Source organism: Heterocephalus glaber, unplaced genomic scaffold (genome assembly GCF_053883595.1).
Source record: "Heterocephalus glaber isolate CG9 unplaced genomic scaffold, H.glaber_assembly_v1.0 deba00001461, whole genome shotgun sequence".
Classification (NCBI taxonomy): domain Eukaryota; kingdom Metazoa; phylum Chordata; class Mammalia; order Rodentia; family Bathyergidae; genus Heterocephalus; species Heterocephalus glaber.
This window is the reverse complement of record NW_028258308.1, coordinates 36,772,790-36,785,874: the sequence shown is the minus strand read 5'-3', so window position 1 is coordinate 36,785,874 and position 13,085 is coordinate 36,772,790. Positions and strand designations below refer to the sequence as shown.

The 13,085-nt window shown below is 36.6% G+C and overlaps 1 long non-coding RNA gene across 1 annotated transcript in view; it reads right to left on the bottom strand.

The window, feature by feature from the left end:
* Positions 1-12,711, bottom strand: part of LOC147826798 (uncharacterized) — a 33,589-nt gene extending 20,878 nt beyond the window's left edge. Inside the window, exons 1-3 of the long non-coding RNA XR_015453481.1 lie at positions 12,576-12,711; positions 8,928-9,092; positions 6,711-6,803 (exon numbers count right to left, since the gene is read on the bottom strand). This is a non-coding gene — a long non-coding RNA (uncharacterized LOC147826798). The remainder of the gene's footprint in view (positions 1-6,710; positions 6,804-8,927; positions 9,093-12,575) is intronic.
* Between the last annotated feature and the right edge of the window lie 374 nt (positions 12,712-13,085).

The following is a 13,085-nucleotide window of genomic DNA, read 5'->3' as shown; positions in this document are numbered from 1 at the left end:
GAAACTGTACTCCAATAAGATGGAAAACATAGAAGAAATGGACAGATATCTAGATACATATGAATTATCAAAGCTGAATGAAGAAGACCTAAAAATTTTAAACTACCCAATATCAGTCAAAAAAACCTAAATGTAATTAAAAATTTATCAATGAACAAAAGTCCAGGTGTTGATGGCTTCATTGCTGAATTCTACAAGATATTTAGAGAACAACTATTTCCACTGCTGTTTAAATTATTCAGTGAAATTGAAAGGGAAGCAATACTCCAAAATTCATTCCTGGAAGAAAGTATTACCTTGATCATAAAAGCACAGAAAGGTTCAACTGAAAAAGAGTACTATAGGCCAATCTCCCCTTTGAACTTAGATGCAAAAATCCTCAATTTGATACTGGCAAACATAATGCAGAAGATCATCAAGAAGATCATATACTCCGACCAAGTAGTATTTATCCCAGGGATACAGAGATGTTTCAACATATGCAACTCAATAAAAGTAATGCACTATATTAATGGAGCCAAGGACAAAAGCTATATGATCATCTCAATAATGCAGAAAAAGCATTAGACAAAATCCAACACCTACTAATGATTAAAAACCTGGAGAAAATTTGAATAAAGTCTTTACCTCAACCTAATAAAGGCCATCTATAAAAAACCAACAGCCAAAATCATACTAAATGATCATATTAAATGATCAAAAACTGAAATCATTCACACTACAATCAAGACAAGGATGTTCACTATCACCACTTCTGTTAAATATAATTTTGGAAACATTAGCAACAGCTATTAGACAAGAGAAAGAAATAAAAGAAATAAAGATAGAATATAAAGAAGTCAAATTGTCATTATTTGCTGATGACATGATACTCTATATAGAAGACCCCAAGAGCTCCACCAAAAGTCTTCTAGATTTAATAACCAAATTCAGTAGCGTAGCTGGATACAAGGTCAGCACACAAAAATCAATAGCTTTCCTCTATACGAACAACAGACTCACTGAGAGAGGAACAGGGAAAACAACTCCTTTCACAATAGCATCCAAAAGATGAAATACCTAGGAATCAATCTAACAAAATAAATCAAAGACCTGTACTCTGAAAATTACAGCACTTTGAAAAAAGATCGAAGAGGATATCTGAAAATGGAAAGACATCCCTTGCTCCTGGGTAGAAGGAACCAATGTAGCAAAAATGGCCAGACTTCCAAAACTCCTATACAGACTCAATGCAATCCCATTTGAAATTCCAGCAGCATACTTCAGAGAACTTGAGAAAACAATCCAAAAATTCATTTGGAACAAGAAGGGACCTAGAATAGCAAAAGCAATTCTAGGCATCAAAGACAAGGAAAGAGGTATGACAATATCCATCTTGAAACTGTACTACAAACTACTGTGATAAAAACAGCATGGTACTGGAAAAGAAACAGACCTGAGGATCAGTGGAACAGATTAGAAGATGCAGCAACAACTCTAGTCACAGTCAGCCACCTCATCTTTGAAAAAATGGAGCCAAACACCCTCACTGGCGGAAAGATAGCCTCTTTAATAAATGGTGCTGGAAAAATTGGGTTTCAACTTGCCATAGATTTAAACTATATATCTCACCATGCACTAAACTAAAATCAGAATGGATCAAAAATCTAAATATTAAAAATGAAACACTAACTGGCTGGAAGAGAGTTTAGGTAGAACTCTTGAAGATATTGGAATAGGAAGAGATTTCATAAAAAAAAACGCAGTCACATGTGAACTAGAACAAAGAATCAACAACTGGAAACTCGTCTCATTAAAAGCTTCTTCACAGCAAGAGAATCCATCAACAGAGTGAAGAGACAACAATATTTTGCCGGCTGTTTCTCAGACAAAGGTCTACTCTCTAGAGTATATAAAGAACTTAAAAAATTCAGACCTCCAAATTTAAAGACCCAATCTAAAAATGGGCATCTGAAATAAACAGACATTTCTCAGACAAAGAAGTAGAAATAGCAAATAAACATATGAAAAAATGTTCAACATCACTGGTCATTTGAACGGTGCAAATAAAAACAATGCTGAGACTCCACCTCACTCCAGGAAGAATGGCTGCTATCAAGAAATCAACCAATAACAAATCCTGGCAGGGCTGTGGGTATAAAGGAATATTTTTCCACTGTTGGTGGGAGTGTTGACTGATGCAACCATTGTGGAAATCAGTATGGAGTTACCTCAAAAACCTAGGATTAGAGATCCCATTTGTCCCAGTTATTGCCCTGCTGGGTATCTTTCCAAAAGAATTAAAGGAATCATACCACAGTAATATATGTGCACCTATGTTAATAGAAGTGCAGTTAGTAATAGTTAAAACTTGGAAAGAGCCTAATTGTCCATCATCTGGAGACTAGATAAAGAAGATTTGTTGTTTTTTAATAAAATGGAGCAGAACTCAGCCATAAATATTGAGAAACTAGAGACATTTATAGCTAAATGGATGCACATTGAGGCCATACTGTTAAGGGAAATAAATATGTGTAAATACCAAATAGTTTCTAAGGTGTGAGAAACTGAAAGTGTAAATTAGGATCAAAATGTATAATAGATAATGTGAAATAGGTAGAAAAGTTCCAAAGGGGAAGGGAAAATGGGAGGTAGGGTAAAGAAAAGAATGAAAAGGAATAAATATGAGAAAAGGGAAAAATGGAAACAAAGTCTTTGTAAATAGAGAGGGGTGGGGTCATTGAAGGGAGGGCAGGGAAATGGGGAAAAAATAAGAACCAAGATATATCATGTAAAGTTACAAATTCCCAATGATGAATGTCATTGTATTGTATACCTAAAATGTACTAATAAACTTTATGATTAAAAAATAAAGAAACTAAAATACTGCTCCATTTCTGAACTCTGAACTCTATCTCTGAACTCTGAATTTTATCTCTGAACTCTGAAGTACTTCAGTTTTCTATGTCTCCTTGGGGTTTAGATTCCTCTATAGTACTGAAGAAGACTCTCCAAATTGATTAGAGTCATTTAGAAAAAGATGGAATTAAGTGGTTTTGCATAAGACAGTACTATGAGACTGGAATATTAGAGATGGCAGATGGGCAGGTGAGGAGCTAACAGGAAGTCCCACCCTGGATCCAGGGAGAGGGTGTGATCATTCTCAGTTAAACATGTGCCCATAGGAGGGACGAAGAAGAGAGTTGGGCCAATGAAGCAAATATGCCTTTTGATGTTATGACCTGAGCTGAGTTGTACTGTAGAGACAAATGGGCCAAAGTCTTGCTCTGCATCTTTATATTCAAAGCTCAATTTTCAATCATATTGGATTCTCTGCAGAAAAAATATAATATCTCTATGGTACTGTGCTCATCATAGTTCTCGGTCCCAAGGAAACCTTTAGTCCTGGCAGGATACTTCAAGACTTAGTGGCAAGTTATTTTTGCTTTCTGCCTTGAATAAATTAAATATCTATAGAATTTAAACAGACTCCCTTAAAAGTCAATTGGAAAGCATATCACAGATAGGTATTCAGCAGTTGAGTACTAATTTTACAGAGATGATGGTTGTTCACAGAACTTCTCTCAAGTTTAAAAATTTTATGCTGTCTTTCAAGATATTTAGTGATTTCCACAGTTTTTAAGTGCTTTACCTGGCATGTGATAGCCAATTATTTTCATAGGTTTCAGTGATGAGGGCACATAAACTTACTTCCTTCTGGCATTCTGTCATGTATATTGCAAGATCACAAATGTATACCACTAAAATTCTGTTTCTTACTTTCTCTTCAAATACACTGACTTTCATTGTAAGTTGAGAAATCCAAATGAAAAATTCAAGTTTTTGCTACTGGTTATGAAAATATTAAAGAGGCAAATAGATATTATCTTTTTCTCAGTTAAAGAAAACAATCGTGTCAAAAATACCCTTTTTAGTGGTTCGCTGTCAATTTTTTTACATAACTACATACAAGACTGTTAAAATTTGAATGAAATGTACAATTAATTGAGAAAGTAATGTATGGGCTACTTATGTTTTGGAGAGCATTCCCATGTATTGCTTTATTTAAGCTTACTAATAACTTTTGGGGGGGTTGCCCTGGGGAGACGTATGCTCATGAAGGTTAAGTAACTTGCTCAGGTATAGAATATGTAGGAGAACAAGTTATAATATTTACCTTCAAAATATTGTGCTTATTCTAGCATATACTACTGCTTCTGAAATGATATTGATTTTACTGCAGTCTTTAGTCTGTTCCTACTAAAGCAATATCTGCTTGAGGGAAAATTGTGTTTGCTTTTGTCCTGGGAAATGGAAAAGGATCTAGTACTTGTGCTTGTTCTCTTGATAATCATGGTTCCCTGGCTTACATTCTGTGTGCAAGCCTTTCCTTAGAAAACTTCTCATCTGTCCTTATAAATGCTGTTCCAGCCTTGGTTCAGCAAACAAGCTGGAAGAAATGAGACAGAATGATTGCCAGCAGAAAAATCTAAGATTTTTTTCTAGAAAATAATTAATTTTATTCAGTGATGAAAAAAAAATCAAGTGTCCAAAATGCAAGTTGCAAATGTCCAATATTTTCTTTGAAGATCTTACAGATGCACCACAATTGGCTCTGAAGAGATGTCACATATGTGCATGGAGGAGTGCTCAATATATATGCCCATGTCCATAGAAATGCACACGTGATAGACAAATTTTAACTTTATCACATTCCTTTGCAGGATCCCTCTCCAGTTATCTAAACGAAATAGTCATTAATTAAGAGGACTCTCCAGAGGGAGTGCAAGATTCAAATAAGGACAAAATTCCACAGAGACGCCTCAGTAATTCAAGGTGATATGCCAGCTTTAATTTTCCCATTCATTTCTCTAAACTTCTGTATGGAATGAAGATCTTTTATAATTTTGGGGTTCAGTGCCGATAGTGAATAGACAAGATGGGGGGGATCTGACTGACACTGCCTGCCACTTATACATAATAGACATAATAATTTGTACTTTTTAAAAATAATATGCTTAGCTTTAATAAAGGCAAGTTGTGGGAAACTGTGCAACATTTGCCTCACACCACTCAAAACCTAGCCCCATGTAAATTATTGATTCATGTGTCTGTTGGTGCACTTATGAAAGCAGTTCACTTATTCACAAAGTTAGGAATTTCAGTAACTTGGAATAAGTTGTGAGGCCTCTTATGTAAGGAGTATGCCCTGTATTTCTTCAAAGTTGTCCCAGGACTGAACACTCTCTTCTCAGAGATACCTGATTTGAGTAAAGGCCAATCAAATGAAAGAATATTAATAATTACATAAGAATATTGTGTAAATGTAAATTATTTCTACATTTGAACATTATATAAAGTAGTTCGCTCATTTTATCAGTTTAGCACAATGCTCCTTCCATGCTGCCCATTTTTTAGCATAAACTCCTAGCAGGCAGGGCTTTAACTGTGGAACTTTTCTTTGAACAGTGCTATGTGCAAAGCGATGCTAAATAAATGGCATTAGACAATGATTGCTGTGTTTAATATTTATTGAGCACCTATTGGGACCTTGGGACTTTGGTCCAGGATGAAAAGCTTTTAAAAAAGCCTGTACCTAATTAAAGAAAACATGGTCCCTGCTCCCAAGGAGCTTATCTGCTATAGCAGAGAGTACCAATGTGGGTGTGCAGAGAAAATTAATTTTTTAGCTAAGTGCAGAAAACAACAACTGCCTTTATGAAATTGCAGGATTTGTCTTCTTCTTCCCTAAACTTGTTTTTTTTGTGAGGGCCTCACATTAAATGTCTGGCAAAGAATGAAAGTAAGGGAGTCTGGAGAAAGGACATGGGGAGGAGACAGTGAAGGCAGCAGGATGGTGACAGATGGTGTGGCTGTTGGCTACGTGGCTGGAGGGAAGGAGCAGTTGGAGGAATAGGGTTTCTTTAAGTGGTTGCTATGTTTTCTAGATTTTCCAATAATTATCATGTCCCTTCATCATCATGATTAATTAATATTTAAGTTCAAGTTGCAAAGGAGACCACAGAGGGATGAATCAGACATTGATTTCCTTTCATTTAGGCATGCTAAAAAACACAGCTGTGATTGAGGGCAGGCTTGGCATGGATTTAAAATCCTGTTACAGTTTATTAGGAATGGATTCATAATGCATCCATATTTATATTGCCAGAGATTAGAGAAGTGGGAGTAAACCAGGGATAAATATGAAGTATAGTTCTGTTTATACTTTTAGTACAAAAATGGATGTCTTCAGTTGATTTTCATTCTATATCTTGAATATAAGAGGGTCAGCACAGGAAATTTGAGTTATGTGTGGAAGCCACATGTACTTATCTTGTTTTATATAAGAATATATTTCTAATTAAGATAAAGAAAGGAATTGTAGTTTCCAATGTAAACATTCCAAAGGCTATATGGTATCATATTAATTTGTATCCAAATCCAAAGGAAAAGCTATAAGTGAAGTTTGGGAGCAAGCTAAATAGATGTTAATTTTCAAAATTTCAATAGATTTGAAGGCAGAGATGAAAATTATGGTATAAAGGGCAGCATGGAGATGGTAAGGACTAGCAAAGGAGTTAGAGCTCCATGATTTGTTCTGGAAGCCAGTAATTTCTAAAGTGATCAACTTAGACTAAAGCCATAAAAGAAAGTCTAACAACCACACACACACACACACACACACACACACACACACACATTCACTCTATACCTGGCACAGTTTTACTTACACTGAGTAAATTAAATAAAATAGGGCCGGGGATTCAGCTCAGTGGTGCTGCGCCTGCCTCACAAGCGCGAGGTCCTGAATTTGATCCCTGGCACTGAAAATAAAAAAATGAATAAATAAATAAATTATAAATAAATAAAGTAGTACCCAAATAAGCTTTGAAAGACTACATATTGCAATAAATTAAGCAAGACGAGAAGATTCTTTTCTCACAAATACTGTGGAGTGATAACATAGTTTCCCTTTGGTTCCTGGTCCCTTTGTTGACAGTTTCTCACTTCTAATGTCTTCTGTCTTTCTCCTTTTACTCTATTTCAAGACTTCAGTCAAAATCCATCCTATATTATTACTTATCAGATTCACCTAAGTGGATGTGATCACTTCTGAACATTTTTAACTTTGTGTTTAGATGCTTCATGTGAAAGTTAGCAAATGTTGTACACTGGTATTATTTTCATATTTGTCCTTTGTTTTGTATAGGGTCTATTCATCACTGTGCATCCTGAAATGCTTGGCACAGATATCTGCAGCTCTCAGTAATAAGTAAAATTTTTGTGACATTTGTAAATGTGGAGAAAAATGTTTGTCTTTCCCATAAACATGGAAGACATGTGTTGTTTCATCTACTCATAACTGTCCTTAATACTCAGTTATTACTAACAAGCAAAAAATCAAGACGAGTAAAATCTTTTGAGTAAATTATGAACACGGAGGTCAAAAACTTCTATACATTTTGAGACTTGAATGTTTTACTATAAAAACTTACAACTTTTCTCTTTAGGAAACGAAGCATTCACAAAATAGAAGATAGACATATAATTCCATTTGTTTTTCACATGCATCCTCTATCTCAATTTCAACCTCACCTTTGCCCTGTGAGAAATCTGCATTTGGATCAGATTGTTCACTCTTGTTTCAGAAGGTATTTCTGTGAAAACTTTTGGTCATTTGAAGTTACTGATTAAGCTTTTAATTTTGATATTCAGGAAAGAATATTCAGAAATGAAATGACAACAAATCTAGTTCTGTCCAGATTCTAAATGTGGTTGGGTAAATAAAAGATACTTGATAAAGGATGGAAGTGCCATGAAATTTTCAGGAGGAATGCAGGAGGGTGGAGGTATCACCTCTCTTTGGACCTGAGGAAGGGTTGAGTTTTAGAGACTAGAGGAAAGGATAGGACATTGAAGAAATTTCAACTGTAATAGGAAATGAACCATCACATTTGTCTTCCAGAAACACCTGCACAAGTGTCTAGAAGGATGGCTGCTTTCCAAAGATATATCCCCTGCTTGTCTCTGTGGAAGGTGGATTATTAGCCATTTCTTTATGTCTTTTCATTCTCTTGTCAAGTGGGTGAACTTTAAGTGTTAACCAAACTCTTTGCTACAGAAAATTGGATCTTTTAGAGAAAAAAAATGTAATACAAGATAAATTCAATAAGGTGGGTGATCTTTCTGTCTCTCTTGTTTCCAGCCCTTTCAGCATTTGACACTTGGAGGTACAGAGGTGGGTTTTGGTCTTTTCTTGGAGAATGAGCAAGGGTTGTTGGGAGCAATAAGCAGTAAAAACCCATTCTGTGTTGCCCTGGGAGGTCCCTGTTCAGCAGTTAGTAGCACATGGCTGGCACTTGAGATTGAGGGTTTGGGGAGTTAACCAGTGTGCACTAAAGCTTGTAGGAAAGGTTCCCTTGGGGAATTAGGCATTTTAGTGAGACAATGAAATTTCATTGACTGAGAAGGGCTAAACAAAAACTTATACCAAAGGTGCTGGGAGGTAGAAAAAACATTGGAAGAACTATGATGCAGGAAAATTGTTCCACAATGCACCACTTACTCTATTTTGCTTGTGAGGGTCTCCTTGCCTAGGGCCGAATCTCTTGACTTCTACTGTAGGACCCTCTGTTGTCAAGGATATTCAGAGCTCCTCCCCTGGTGAGATGGTGCCCCTCTCCCACAGAAGGTTTTTCCTGTGTCCTTGGCTGGGAACTAGACACGCTGAGGAGCTGTAACTGGATCATGCACTAACTGAAGATGGCTAGGTGGCAACCAAAAGAACTTCCGTCTTTTCTCACAAAGCAAAGCCTTTTGAACGGTGTTTCTAATACTGTACTCTTCAGGATAAGTAATGGTATTAATAACATAATAGTCATAAAATATGAGAAAGAAAATAGAAAACTCATGGTATTTACTGGCATGCATGCTTTTATCCCAGTTACCTTGGAGGTGGAGGCAGAAAAATCCCATGTTGGAAGTTTGAGGCCAGACTGCCAGCAAGATCCTATCTCAAAATAAAATACAAAGAGGCTGGAGATGTAGTTGAGTGATAGCGCACTTATCTCTCATGTGTCCAGGCATCCAAGCAATAAGTTCAACCTCTAGCACTGCTGAGAGAGAGAGAGAGAGAGAGAGAGAGAGAGAGAGAGAGAGAGAGAGAGAGAGAGAGAGAGATCTTATAGCACTTATGCACTTATTCTGAGATAAATCTATCTTGTAACAGAGATTGCCTATATGTAGAAACAACAAGGACAATCCCCACCCACCCACACACCAAAAGGAAAATAAAAAACATTTTGTCTTCTTGGAAAAATAGGAAAATTACATTTTTCTGGTCTTGGTACAGATAGATAGGGGATTTGAGGCCAGTAGAAAGGTGGTGAGAGTTTCTCATCACTCCTGAGCTGGCTCATAATGTGTCACAGATAATTCTGAAAGTTTTTTTTTTTTTTCTTTTGGATAGTAGGATACAGAGCTTTCAGTTTTTCCTGGAATCACAGAAAGTCTGCCCTATGGAGTAAAGATGCCATAAAGTGCAAAGAGCATGGATCTGAGAACTTCAAGTCTGACTTTGGAGAAAGGAGAAATTAGTTAATTTTTACATATCTCCAATAAGATTTGTGAGTTCATTTACTACCATGACTTAGCCTAGGCCATCCTGGATAATTCACTTCCCACCAGCTCTGTCAGAAGAACTCTCTCCTCTCTTTAAAATGTAGCCACAGCAAAATCATCTGCTAAAAAATAAGATATTTATGTAGCTTTCTGGTTATATTTAATCCCAGTACAGCAGGCTTTCTTTGTCCTTGCTCTTCTTCAGGAATACCATCAATTAGGAACAGGATAAACAGGTTAATGAAAACTGGCTGAAGGAAGAGGTGTCCACTCAGGCAATAAGAGGAATTCATTCCAAGTGGATATGCAGAGGAGACAAAGCAAAATATGTTAAAAAGAACTACCTGGTGAGGAATTCACACACTCCTCAAAGAGAAAAGGAGGTTCTGAAGTGTGACCACTGATCCAAGAGAAATTTTCAGGTGTTTTATTGGTTACAGGAGAAAGATTGAAAGTGTTAGGACTCTGACACACAGTCTAGGTTAAAGCCTACCTCTAACATGTGGATTTTCTAGACGAATTGTTCTGTATATTGGTGGGGGGGGGGGGGTATTGCGCATAGATGAAAAGGCATCCTTACCCTATGGGTCGTCTTGCATTAGCCAGAGAATTACCTAAGAGTTAGAGGGGAAGTCAGTGCACATGGTCTTCCAGAGCTGATTTAGAAGTTTCTTTTTTTTTTTTTTCCTAGAAACTGTAAGGATTGAGAGGACCCATAGGTAGGGTTAAAATAAAGACCTGGGCCCTTGTTAGAGGGTAGATAATGCAGCCTCTGTGTGGCTATGAGCAGCAAGCAGTTTTCAAGCAGTTTTGTGATTTGAAACTGAGAGGTTGTGGTGTTGATACCCGCCTCTGCAGGCAGCACTGTCCCTCCTAGTGCAGGTTGCCATGCCTACACAAATCCCCTATTAGCCCACAAGACCAAAGCCCTAGCAACAAGCCCAATATCTAATCAATCAAGTTTCAACCCTCGGTAGGGTGTGGGGTGGGGTGGAGACTGGGCTTCTACCCCATACAGCAGGGCCAGAGCACTGGATTTCATGGTGACCAGGCTCTGGGCCTCCTACTCCACAGAGTGGTTTTGTAGTGCTTCCTTCTGCAAATAAACATTATTTTCGCTTTCTAGTCTTCTCTGGCTCCTCTTTCTATGTCTGAGAGAGAGAGAGAGAGAGAGAGAGAGAGAGAGAGAGAGTCTGGCAAGGGTGAGTCTGAGGACTCCTTAACCCTAAACCACTAGACATAAAAAGCTAAACTATAGATCTCTAAATTTTCTCATAAGTTTACAATTCTGAACATAAGAAACAGAAAAGACATTCACAATAGTTATGTAGCATCTTAAATACGCTTACTGCACATTGTAACTTTGTTATTTATACAGGGAATGTAATCCAGAGCCCTTGCACTTATATCCCCACCTTTTTATTTTTTATTTTGAGACAGTGCCTCTCAAGTGGCTACATTGCCTAGGTGGGGCTCCAACTTTCAATACTTCTGCCTTAACCTCCCAGAATGCTGGGATTACAGGGGTGCATCACCACACACAGCTTGATAGATATTTTTAAGGTTTTTATTCTTCATTGTCTGCTATTACTAGACTGTAGAGTAAATGGGAGTGTGGGGCGCTGGGGTAAGAACACAGTCTGCTATACCAAGGGAAGGTGCAATATTGCCTCATAGTTTCATGTGTTGCCAATGAAACTGTATGGTCCTTGAACAGAACACAATTTCATATTCTTTTCTTACTGCCTACCTGTTCCTACCCAGTAGTACCCAGTAAATTTCTCAGCATTTAATAGGTGCAAAGATTGATTTATTGATCTCTGTGTGTGCCAAAGGGCATCCTGTCATTATTCATGGCTGATATTTATGAATTGCTAGAAAAATAATAACTAATTGTATTTTTAGGAATAACATGAAACTTGGCACTCTTGATTTAAAGACATTTATACCAAATTTTATTATAAAGACAGGCTTTATTGTGTGAACAATCATGCACTATTTAAAGCCTCCAAGTTATAATAACAAGAACATTAAGTTTACAGCATGGATATTAAAATAGTTGAATTTTTTTAATAAAGTGAAGTGGTAAAAATTTTGAGTTTAACTGTTTCCTTCTTAATCTCTCCTAATTGGTTTGAATAAGTCATTACTTTTGATATTTGGCTGTTTCAAGGAGGTAAAACTACACACCTAGGTTCTTAGGCTCCCAGCTGGTTCTAAGAATTAAAATGATATAAATCAACAGGTATAAAAATCAAATTTATTCAATACAAGTTTTATATGGCACTGGAACTCTTATAAAAAAGAGATGCACAGTAACCAAATTAATTACTTATGTACTATGTTGTAGGAGAACTAAGCTGTGAAAAAGAGACAAGGGAAACAGTCTCAGGTTAGGCTAGTACCTTGCATGGGGAAGGGACTAGGAGAATAAATGTTAGTTTATCAGGGTTTGTAAAGCTCTTCTTTGGCCTCATCTTTCTTGTCCCTGACAATAAGAACATTACATCTTTCACATGGGAATTTTAGCTTTTGTTTTTAAGAAACAACATGAAGGTCAGATGGATCTTTGTGCACCTGCTATTTTTGTAAGACCTTTTAACTTAAATAATCAACATGCCAGAGTGGTATATTTTTAACTTCTTCATCTACAATATTTTCCCTTTACTTCTAACCTCCTGACAGAGAATGTATTGTCATTTCAGATTCATGTCGTTTTCACATTCACACCTAGAGATTTAATGCAAAAATATTTGTTGAAATAACTGAATTTCAAATCATAAACACTTATTGAGTACTTATTATTTTTCAGGCATGTGTCAAGTACTTTGGGTCATGAGAGAAAAGTAAAAAGAAGAGAAAGATAAATTCATTTTAAGGTAAAAGACCTTTTGGAGGAAAAACGATCGAGAGTTCTTAAAGAAAGAGAAGTTCTGCAAAATTGATTTTATAAGCTGGTACACTAGAACACTTACATTCTTTCAGTGTGGCGTGGAATAAATCCTGATGTTAGCTCTTAAAACTGTTCCCTCTGTTAAATTCTTAATCAGGGTAGATAGTGGTTGACTCAGTCAATTACAGAACTCAGGTCCAGAGGGTCATGATTTCAGAGCTGACCTTGCACACAGAAGCTGACTTCACTGCTCTTATTGACAGAGTTTGTGCCCAACCCCACTGAACCTAGAACAGTACTACTCAAAGTGTGGGTGGGGCATCACAGGTACACATGATACTCAACAAAAAGAAGAAGCTCTGAGAACACATTTAGAAATTCTCATAACAATGCACATATTAATTTTAATGCCTGTTGGACCTAATGATATTTTTAAAAATTGGAGTTGCATTTTAGATATCTTTTTAAATTTCATTTTTTATTAACTGACTTCTAATGTACTTTATAGAAGTATTTTTCTTACAACATATTATACACGAATAAAAAACAATATGTGTTTGACCACAGATAATTTCAAAATAATTGGCATAGA